The sequence below is a fragment of the Echinops telfairi genome, unplaced genomic scaffold (genome assembly GCF_000313985.2).
Source record: "Echinops telfairi isolate 266 unplaced genomic scaffold, ASM31398v2 ScPeMD7_5805;HRSCAF=6673, whole genome shotgun sequence".
Classification (NCBI taxonomy): Eukaryota; Metazoa; Chordata; class Mammalia; order Afrosoricida; family Tenrecidae; genus Echinops; species Echinops telfairi.
In genome coordinates, this window is record NW_022109704.1 from 153104 (window position 1) to 164092 (window position 10989).

Genomic DNA, 10989 nt, shown 5'->3' on the forward strand with positions numbered 1-10989 from the left:
TTCCAATCTGCTTCCTGTATTCTCCAGGTCACCCAGCCTCACTTCTTTGCCCTGCAGTGGCCATTGTCCCCAGGAAGAGCACTTGGTGCCCTTGTACAGGCTTTCCAATATTCACAAACCAGCCTTGCTGTCCACTCGCAGAGACCCTAAGACCCGAACTGCTGGTGGCCCCTCCTCAGAAGCCAGTGTCCCATCCCCAGAGGGGCCTTTTCCAAGCTCAGGGACCAATAATGAAAGACCAGAGTTTCAGCTTTCTGGGGTCCCTCCTTCAAATCCATTAAGTTTTAATAAATGGAACGTTGTTCTCTTCCCCTCCCATGTCTAGGACTCCCTAAGCTACAACCAGGTCAGCTATCAACCCGGAATCCCATGTTTTAGTGGTTCAATCCTACCCAAGGTGTCTTGGGAGCAAGGGCCGGTGATCTCCTTCCAGAGGGCAACAGCCTTCGAAACCCTTAGGAGTGAAGGTCTGCTCTGACACGCATGGAGTTGCCATGCGTCAGAATCCACTCAGTGACAACAGGCTTGGGAGCAGTGGCTATCGAAGTTGCGATCCACGTGGACCTGTGTAATCCCCTAGTTGCCTTTCCAGTTCTCCAATGTTGAGTGAGCAGCTCTTTCTACGTCTATAGAGTTCTCTCTTTAAAAGTGCCTCCCATAATTTCTGTTTTCTGGCTCGACCCTCACGGAAGCATGGAAGCATTTACTTCGCCTCTAAAGACGACCAAGTGTCGAAGGAGTGTGTTCTCATCAGGGACTCTGGGAGTCCTGAGAGCAAGCAGTGCAGCCCAGGGCCCACAGGACAGAGGGAGACAGCCCTCTGGTCAGGCGCCTCAGTGCCCACACCTTACAAGCAAGGGAAACGCCATGAGAACCGGATGGAGAGCCCATTGCTTTATTGTTTCCCAGCAAACAGCCAAGGCAAGGAATTAATCTGCAGAATGAACTGCTACTTGAGGTTCCCAGGGCAGGTTGGAGAGATGGAATCCAAAGTCAGAAGACGGGTTTTAGGAGAGCACTCCCGGGCTGAGGATTCTTCCAAATCAGAGTCTGCAGTCTGGATAACACTCTCAGGACCACAGGCAGGTTGCCCCTTCATGATGCTGAGTCCACTCCTCGGGGCTCCGGGTCCTCCTCAGCAGCAGCATCCCCCTCCTCCAGAGGACTGGCCGCTCCCTCCTCCACAGCAGCTGGAGCCCCCACAGCACCCGGAGCCCCCAGAGGGCTGGCTGCAGCAGTCAGAGCTCTGCCTGTGGCGGTGGGACCTGCGGCGCCTGTGGTGGCTCAGGCAGCAGCCCCCACCCCCAGAGCTGCAGCAGCCCCCGGAGCTGGACCCACAGCAGCCCCCGGAGCTGACGCTGCAGCAGGAAGAGGTTTGAGGGCACTTGGGGGGACATTTGGGGGGGCATTTGGGGGCAGGGCACTTGGGAGGACACTTGGGGGTGCACTTGGGAGGGGGCTGGCACTTCTGCTGGCTCTGCTGGCAGGACATCTCGGCAGGTATCAGGAGCTGCGGAAGCATCAGACAGCAAGTCAGACCCAGATACAGAGACATCTGTTCTCTGTCCATTCACCCTGTCTAAGGCCTTTTATTTTCAAAGTCTTCAAGTCAGACCCATGGAGCTTATCGTGGGCATTTGGAGCCCCGTTTATTTCTCTTCATTCTTCCTTTCTCCCAGGCTTATTTATGCCGGTCTCATGGGGAAGGTTGCACAGAGGGGACTTGGAGACAATTTGTTGGAACTAACCCAATTTGTAAAGGATGAAATGGAAACTAAAACATTTGACTCCACCAGTCCAATGTCATTTACTGTTGTCTCCTGCGCTTGTGCGCAGGTTCCTTGACTCCAGCATCACTCTGTGCAGGCAGATATGCCCTCCCTGTGCTGCTCCCCGGGCACACATCCCCTGGTCCTTCCCATTCTCTACCAGAGATCTTGTGGCTACTGTTAAGTACCCATGTCTTCCATGCATCTTTCCACTCAGCACGACTCTATTTCCAACATTGTATCTCCTTTGTACACACTACCGCCCAATGACCTAGCAGCGGGTATTGTTATTCTCTGAGATCCAAGGCCACACATAGTAACTAAGGACAATTTAGTGCTTCTGAAAGTCTAGCGTTCAGCCATGCAAGTTCCTCCTGGTCTCTGCCCCACCCCTCTACACTCCTTCTTGATATTTGGGAGTCCTTTCATCCCGCCCCTCCAAGATCTTGCCCAGATCCCTCTCCTGATCTGGCTTGACTCTCTTGTGAAATCCCTGCTCCGGGTGCCCAGGGTATACTCGCCACTTTCACGAGCAGACACAGGTCTGTCAGCACCTCAGGAGGTGAGTGGATGGAGGTGCTCTGGACTGAGGTCCTTTTATCCTGGCCCTGGGCTCTGACCCATCCTGTGAGACAGGGCCTGGGCATTTGAGGACCTGCCTCCTGCCACCCACATGGGTCCTGTGACCAGATGATGCCTGGAGGCTTCTCGCATGCCTTTCTCCATGGAGGACTCAGGATAGCTGCTCCCAATAGGACTATGACTGCTTAGAAATGGGAACCTGTGATGGAGGGAATTGGACATCCCTGTTCCCAGAGCCTACTGCCGACTCCCCTGTGCAGCCCAGCCCCTTCTCAGTCTGTCTAGTCACATCGAGGGACCTCAGTCACACTGTGTCTCCTTTCTGCCACCCTGGATATTAATTATTCTAGATATTAATTCATCTAGACCTTTGGATCTAAATGGCTCGGTCTGAGAATCCGCATGTATGAGTTGTGGGGGGTGTGTGGGAGGGTGGGGGGGTGTTCATGTGTGCTTGTCCATCTCTGTGTGCCAGGTGGTGATTAAGAAAGGGGTCTTTGGAGATGTCAGCAGAGTGTTCATCTTCCTTGAACCTCAACTTTTTAAATCTCTTAAATGGAGGTGGATATCTTCTTTGATACTGTAAGGAACAGCAAACATATCCCCTATTCGTCCCAGGCAATCTGGAAGAACAAGCTGTTTAAGGAAAAGCGCGAGTCCTGGGACCAGCGACAACCAGTGGCAGCATGCAGGACGATGCCGCTGACGGCTTCAGACAAAGGATTGTGTTGGCATCACGCTTCTTGTGCTCTTGACCTGGACCATGCTTTCAAAGACACTTGAGTGACCAAGCATATCAGACATCTTCTGAATTTAACTTAATCAAACGAGAAACGACTCTACCCACAATGTAAAAGGCTCAAGAAGAGAAATTAAAAAAACCCATAGGATTTCAGTACAGAACACATCCATGAATCACTACAATTTAGCAATTCCCAGGTATTTTAGCATGTGCTTCAGAGCTCAGCTGTACCAACTGAGAAATTCTTTCTGATGTGCATGTTACTTTTGCGTTTCTTGGCTTGAGCTTATAGCTCTTATTTCTCTTTCGCTTAATCCTGATTTTTAGGTTGGATTTTACTAGATTCTATGTTATTCTTTTTTGTTACGGATGCTTATCTTCTAATATACGTCACCTATTTTGTGGCAGGACAGAGTGGATGTCGGAGGGCTGGCATCCCTGATTGGCTGACTGACCGGGCGAGTAAATGCCAGAGAAACTGTGGTGAAGAGTCATCATAAAATCTGTAACTATAACTTGAATAGCTGGTAGTTTGTGAGCACGTATCATCCGCCCTCCCCTGGTCTAAACCTTTTACATTCACTGACTCATTTAACCTCACAGTCATCCTGTCAGCTAGAGACGATCATTCCCTCCATTTTGCAGATGAAGTAAGTGAGTTTCAGAAGGTAAGACACTTCCCCCCAAACCAGAGTCTCGTTACTGACAGCCTGACTTCAAGGTTGGATTTTATGCTACTATGATAGTCAGTCTCCTGTTCATTGTTCGAAGTGATTCTCTTTATTGATCTCGTTGGGGTCCCTTAGAGACAGAATAAAAAGCATGCCTTTCTACAGGGTTACCAGGATGAGGCACACAGGGAAACCTTCATGACCTGAATTCCAGAGAGAAATGAGCACTTCAGTTGTGGGCAGATATGCTGATCAACCTTGTACAATGACCAGGGCATTGTACATTCTCTTCCATAGCCGAGAACTAACCAGTCCAAATTGTTAGTGGTGTAAGGGGGAGCATCCTGGAAAATGATTAAGATGATACTCGTTGGAAGCATCTCCTGGTTTCTGAGTGAACAAAACAAGCCTCTGAGGAGCACGGAAGAGAATCTGGGGAAATAGCTGTTTCATTGGTCGTTTCTCTATCCAGACTTTTCTCTAGACGAGAGCGGGTCAAGCCTATTTTCACGGGCGAGGGGTCCGAATGAGTTCTGGCTGATTGCTGAGCCTCCCATCCCTGGTACTTCTCTCTTTGACTGAACCGTAGCATAGACAAGCGAGCGAGTCAGTGTCAATGCATGAATGACCCTTATCAGTAGCTTCTTACTCCACGATCCTTGACTATAACCTTCACCTTGGTAATTCAGCTGATGCTCTTTCAAACTTTGAGTCCTCCTAGACTCAGAGTTTTATCTCAGCTGTTTTTCACCACCAACCCACGGTTATCCCTCTTCTCTCTGATATTCCGCATCCCGTTACTGCTTCTGGAGTCCCGAGTGGTTCAGAGTTGGACTGCTGACCACAAAGTTCAGCAATTCAAAACCACCAGCCCCTCCTCGCTGCTGGTGAGGAAGATGGGGCTTTCTACCCCCATACAGCTACAATCCCAGAAACCCACAAGTGAAGTTCTAATCTACCCTGTCCTACAGGGTCACCACGAGTCAGAATTGACTCAATGGCAGTGACTTTTACTCCTTCTGAACTTCTCCTCCTGGAAGCTTCCCCTGTCTTCCCCTGGCTTATTACACTCATTTCTATATGTGTGCATCTCTGCAGCTTGTGGCTGCCTCCCACGTCTGCACTGGATATGCCGCTGTGGCCCTATCTCTTTCATCCAACACACCGTTCCCCAGAGCTCATCGTCTTTTCTTTCCTCTACTTCAGCTTGTTGACCTGTTCTCATATTTACTCTTCAGTGTAACCAAGAAACCTGAACGGTGTTCAGCCACCTGGAGCAGAAGGCGGGCACATGGTCACTCCTGAGTGGTGCCAACACTAACGGCTCCACTGCTCACCCAAAGATTGACAGTTCAAGTCGACTCTGGTGCTTTTGAAGGGAAGCCTGGTGAGCTCATTGTGGAAAATCAGTCCCTGGGAATTCTATGGAGCACAGTTTTACTCTGACACCCAGAGAGTCACCGTGAATCAGAGTCAACTCAGCAGGAATTGGCTGTAGATGGAGGAACTGAGTGCCATGGAGATTGTTCAAGCCAAGACTTCTCAGCAATTCAGTGGTGGAGCTAGGGCTCAAACCTACATCTCAGGATGTCTTTCCCACATTCTTTCCATGGCTGTGTGCTGGTTCACAGCCCCATGCACCTCTTGCCTGCTTGTCCCCACATATCAGACTTCTTATGCTCCCTTGATTGGATACTTGTCCGTATCATCTCCATTCGATGCCCTTTTTTATATCCAATCCACTCTTTTAATACGTTGCAGATAGATAGATAGATAGATAGATAGATAGATAGATAGATATCTTTTAATACATTGTATAAATTTTTAAAATACTCATTGTGTATCATCTGTTTTTCTCTGTTAGAATATGAACTCCTTGGTAACGTAAATCTCCATGATATGTTGACAGATTTATTCCCAAGCATCCAGAATAATGCTTGGCACATAGTAAAAGCCCCAAGATACATTTGAATGCATATATGTTGAATGTATATATAAACAGTGAAATCTAGTTGAAAACAATTCTGACTATGAAATTTATTTTCCTTACTTCTAGACAGTATCTTCTTTCTAATGATTTTTGTTCATCGGATTGAAGCTCTTATGTCTGATTGAAAAGATTAATTCATTTTCTAACAAAGTGTTCTTCAAGCAAAGGAAAATAGCAACAGGTGATTCTTTTCTAAACACAATGCTACTCTGCCTTTCACAAAGAGGTGGACCAAGTTCTAAAGTAAGATAAGCCTGGCCTTGGGTTACTAGCTTTAAGTGACCAGACAAAATTAGTAAGCCTCTCTAGAATTTTTCTTTTGTTTTTCCTGCATCTGTAAAATGGAACAAATGATAACAGGGTGTTGTGAACATCAGGAAGGATACAGGTCTCCTACCTTACCCGGTGACTGGCCTCTGCCGGCCTCACTTGCACTGAGATGAAGCGAGTTCCCATATGTGTCCCTGGGTCCCGCAAGCAGCACTGTCATGCATGGTTTTGAAGGACCTGGGCTCCTTGCTATCTACAGACACTCCCTCCCTTGTCCAGTACCAAGATGATAGTCACTAATCTACAGGCTTGTGTGGACATCTACTCATTTTCTAGGTGTGCAGCTGATTTTTAACTTGTCTGCATAACTTCAATGTATCTCAAGTACAGTGTTTCCCTGTCAGACTAAGTCTGCAATAAAGGCCTATATTTTGGTATCAGAAGTCTGTTCTTCAATTCTCCCTCATAACTTGCAGTCACTTGAAATCTAGGTCAATTTCTTCGGAAGTGTTTCTCAAGTTTTTGATAGAAAGATCCTTTGAACATCATGAAAAAATGCAAATACTGTATCAATTCACTCATATAAAAAGACAAGAAAAGGCACATGGGAAAGACCAACAATTGGTCTGTATGTTCCTGGAGCAGCAGCAGAAGAAGGAGCATCTGAACAGGAGGAGGAAGGGAATGTGGGTCTCATTGCCTCCGGGGACCCTGCTTCCTTTGCCAGGAGCCCTGGAGGCTGCCATTCTGAACATGTTCATCCAAGACTCCACAGAAAAATCCTATTGAAAGGAGACGTGCAGAACAGAATTTAAAATTCTCATGTAGTCAAGACTTTCTGGAGCCAGGGGAATTGGATGAACTGCTGAAACGATAGCCCTGAGATCATCTTTAAACCTCAAGCCAAGAATATTTCCCGACATTTTCTAAAAATCAAACAATAGCCTAGTTAACCTAGTGTCTGCCTTGCACATTCTGCCCCTTTATTAGCTATCTGTGTCTGTAGTCTCTGATAAGAGTCATTCAGAAGACTAGGAGCCCAGCAGGCAGTGGGTTTCTGCTAATGGGGAAGACAGGTCAGAAAAGAAGGGTGAGAATGGTTGCACAACTTAGGGCTTACCCTCGAGGGTTCATCTAAAAACAGGTGGTTGGTGTACTTTTTGCTGTGCAGATTTTCAACAACAGTTCCTCTGAGAACGGAGTCCCGGGGTCAGCAGACAAACTTACTGAGAACGATGACCAGTGTCCAGCTAGAGAGAAAATACCTTTCCCTGGCCAGCCTGTCATCATGCCGGTTATACCTACTTCACCTATTTCAAGAAGACCTGGTTGTACCATGAGTTAAGCACTGCTAAGTGCAACCCCTCCCAAGTTTAAATCAGCTAGCCGCTCCACGGGAGAAAGAGGAGCCTGCTCCTGTCTCAGAAACCCCGCGGATCCTTCTGCTCGGTCTTGCAGGGTCACTATGTGTCAGCATCAACTCACCAGCTGCAGTGTAATTTCGCTTTCTGGGACACTGTCCTCTTCTCTCTGTATCAGTGACTTCCAGATGATCTTTTTTCTCTCATTAATAGTTGCCTCCCCCAGGTAGCTTCCTGTAACCAGCTAAATTGCCTCTCCTATGGCCACCTTGTGCCCTCCAGACTGAACCTGACATTCTAGTGCCTCTCAAACTAGGGTGGGCAAGTGAGTAAGACATTGTCTGTCTTGATCACCAGCATTTCTCCAGGACTAAGAACAGTTTCTAGCACACAGCAGAGTCTCAAAATTTTTGATAAATGAATGGAGGTATTTACACAACTTGATAACGTCGTTCTCTACCTGATCTAACTTCCATTAGAGAATCAGGGGATCATATTGACCCATCCCAGGACTTCTCTGAAAAAGACGAAGTGAGGGACATGAGTGGGTCTGACCCATCATGGCCTTTTCCTGGGTTCCTAGATACATCTCACTTCATATTCCAGATTGGGAATCTCTGAGTCTTCATATCTTTGAGGAGTGGAATGGGTGGCCCCTGGTGATAAGGAAGCACGTGGATTATCATGGCTGCCTCACCCTCTCTTCTTTGACTAGCCTCAGGTCTCAGGCATGTGGATCATCTGGAGTGTCAATTCATGCCAGAATTCAGGAGCATGTTACGTCCAGGTACTAAGGCTTATTCACCACCTAGATATTTTCTTGTACATCCACAAAGTATCCATATGTTCACTGCCTGTCTTTGAGTTACTACTTATCCCATTATAAACAACTAAGCTATTCTCTTATACATAACAGTTCTATTTGCTGAAGCAACCAAGACTATTCTGATCTGTAGGGCATACTATGGGAAGTGGAATTTTTTTTTTTGGTTTTTTGGGCATTCTTAGGTTTAAAAAAAGGGGCCGGGGTTGGAAAAGACTCAACTAGGTCCACTTCTCCTGGTATAAGTGTGCTTTACACAATTGATGTATGTGTGGATTGTGATAAGAGTTGTATGAGCCCCAATAAAATGATTTTTAAAAATGTCTGTAACATATGAAAGTAGAGAGAAATGTTGACTACACCGGGCATCCCTTACAGAAGGGTCATGAGATGGAGACTAGCCAGTCAGGATGCAGTGTAGCACCGATGAAACGTACAGCTTTCCTCTAGTTCTTTGGTGCTTCCTTCACACGACCTCACATGACCTTCACATGACCTAACATGACCTCAGTTCTACCTTACAAATCAGATTAGACCAGAGAATGTACACTGGTCCAGATAAGAGCTGGAAACACAGGGAATCCAGGACAGATAAACCCCTCAGGACCAATAATGAGAGTAGTGATGCCAGGAGGGTAAGGGGAAGGTGGGGGAGAAAGGGGAAACCAATCACAATGATCTACATATAATCCCCTCCCTGTGGGATGGACAACAGAAAAGTGGGTGAAGGGAGACATCAGACAGTGTGAGACGTGATAATAATAATAATTTATAAATTATCAAGGCTTCATGGGGGAGGGAGGAGAGGGAGCAAGGGGGTGGAATGAGGAGCTGATACCAAGAGCTCAAGTAGAAAGAAAATGTTTTGAGCATGATGATGGCACAAATGTACAAATGTGCTTGACACAATACATGGATGTATGGATTGAGATAAGAGTTGAACAAGCCCCAATAAAATGATTAAAAAAACTGGGCCAGAGCCCTGGGCAATTTCACAAAAAAAAAAAAAAAAAAGGATTGCTACTAGGGTTCTAGTTCATACGTGTTTGTTCCAAATGACCCGTGTTTAAACATGTCTCTGTGGTCAGCTACTGGCTGCAGGCAATTGCTTTCAGTAACACATATGTCCTCATCTAATTTAGCGCCGTCAATAAAAGGTCCAACCAAAAAGTGACTTCCGCGGGGCAATGCTGGGCAAGTGAAAGTCAAGACAAAGAGAACACATTAGAAGGTTATAACTGCTAGCTCTGTTTTTTTTGGGGGGGTGGGGATTTTAAAGAAGTAATCTTTTTTTTTAAAAGATCATTTTGTCGGGGGGCTTTTACAACTCAACAATCCATACATCAATTGTATCAAGCATATTTTTGCATAGGTTGCCATCATTATTTTCGAAACATTTACATTCTATCAGTTCCTCTTTTGGGTCTCCCTCTACTCCTCCCACTCTCATAACCCCTTGATAAATTATAAATTATTATTTGCATATCTTACGTCAGTCATTGTCTCCCTTCTCTGGCAGCTTCTTCCCTCCTCCTCCCCCAACTTTCCCCTTAGCCTCCTAGTATTGCTACTCCCATTTCTGTTCCTGAGGGGGTTTATCTGACATGGATTCCGTGTGTCCTGAACTCTTATGTGTGCCTGTGTACATGCTCCGGCCTTCCTACAGTGAAAGGCAGGATTGGGGTCATGATAGTGGCGGGGGGGGGGGGGGGGGGGGTGGGGGGAGTGGGGGGAAGGGTGAGAAGCCTCAAAGAACCAGAGGAATACTGTGTGTTTCATCAGTGCTATACTGCATCCTGGTTGGCTCAACCTTTCCTTGTGACCCTTCTGTGAGGGGATGTCCCATTGTCCACAGATGGGTTCTGGGTCTCTTCTCTGACCCACCTCGTTCTCAACAATATGTTTTGATGGTTTGTTTTGTTTTGGGGTCTTATTTTTTTATATTTTATTGGGGGCTTTAAAGCTCTTATAACATTCCATACATCAAGTGTATCAAGCATATTTGTACATATGTTGCCATCATCATTTCCAAAACATTTTCTACTTGAGCCCTTGGTATAAGCTTCTCTTTTTTCCCTTCCCTTGCCAACCCTCCCACCCTCGTGAATCCTTGATCGATTATATACTGTTATTATTATTTCATACCTTACACTGCCCATTGTCTTCCTTCACCCATGTTTCTATTATTCATCCCCTTATGGGGGCTATATACCAACCTTGTGATGGGTTTCCCCCCTTCTCCCACTTGCCCCTCCCTGACCACTCTCCTACTCTCATGACATCATTACTCCTTTACTGTTCCTGAGGGATCTACCTGTCCTGAATTCCATGTGTCCAGAGCTCTTATCTGTACCAATTTTTGTTCACCAGTCTAGCCAGATTTGTAAGGTAGAATTAGGTCATGATAATGGGGAGTATTTGGGGTCTTCTGATGTCTGTTACCTGGTCCTGTCAACACCTCATGATCACACAGGCTGGTATGTTTCTTCTGTGTGGGGTTGTTGCTTCTCTGCTAGATGGCCACTTGTTTATCTTCAAGCCTTTAAGACCCCAGACGTGATCTCTTTTGATAGCCGGGCACCATCAGCTTTCTTCACCACATTTGCTTGTGTACCCATTTTGTCTTCAGCGATCATGCCAGAAGGGTGAGCATCACAGAATGCCAGATTAGAACAAAGTGTTCTTGCTTTGAGGCAGGGCTTGAGCAGAAGCCCCAAGTCCGTCCATTTCAAGAGGCAATCTTTAGAGGTTTTCTTGAAGGACACAGGAAAATAATGGATT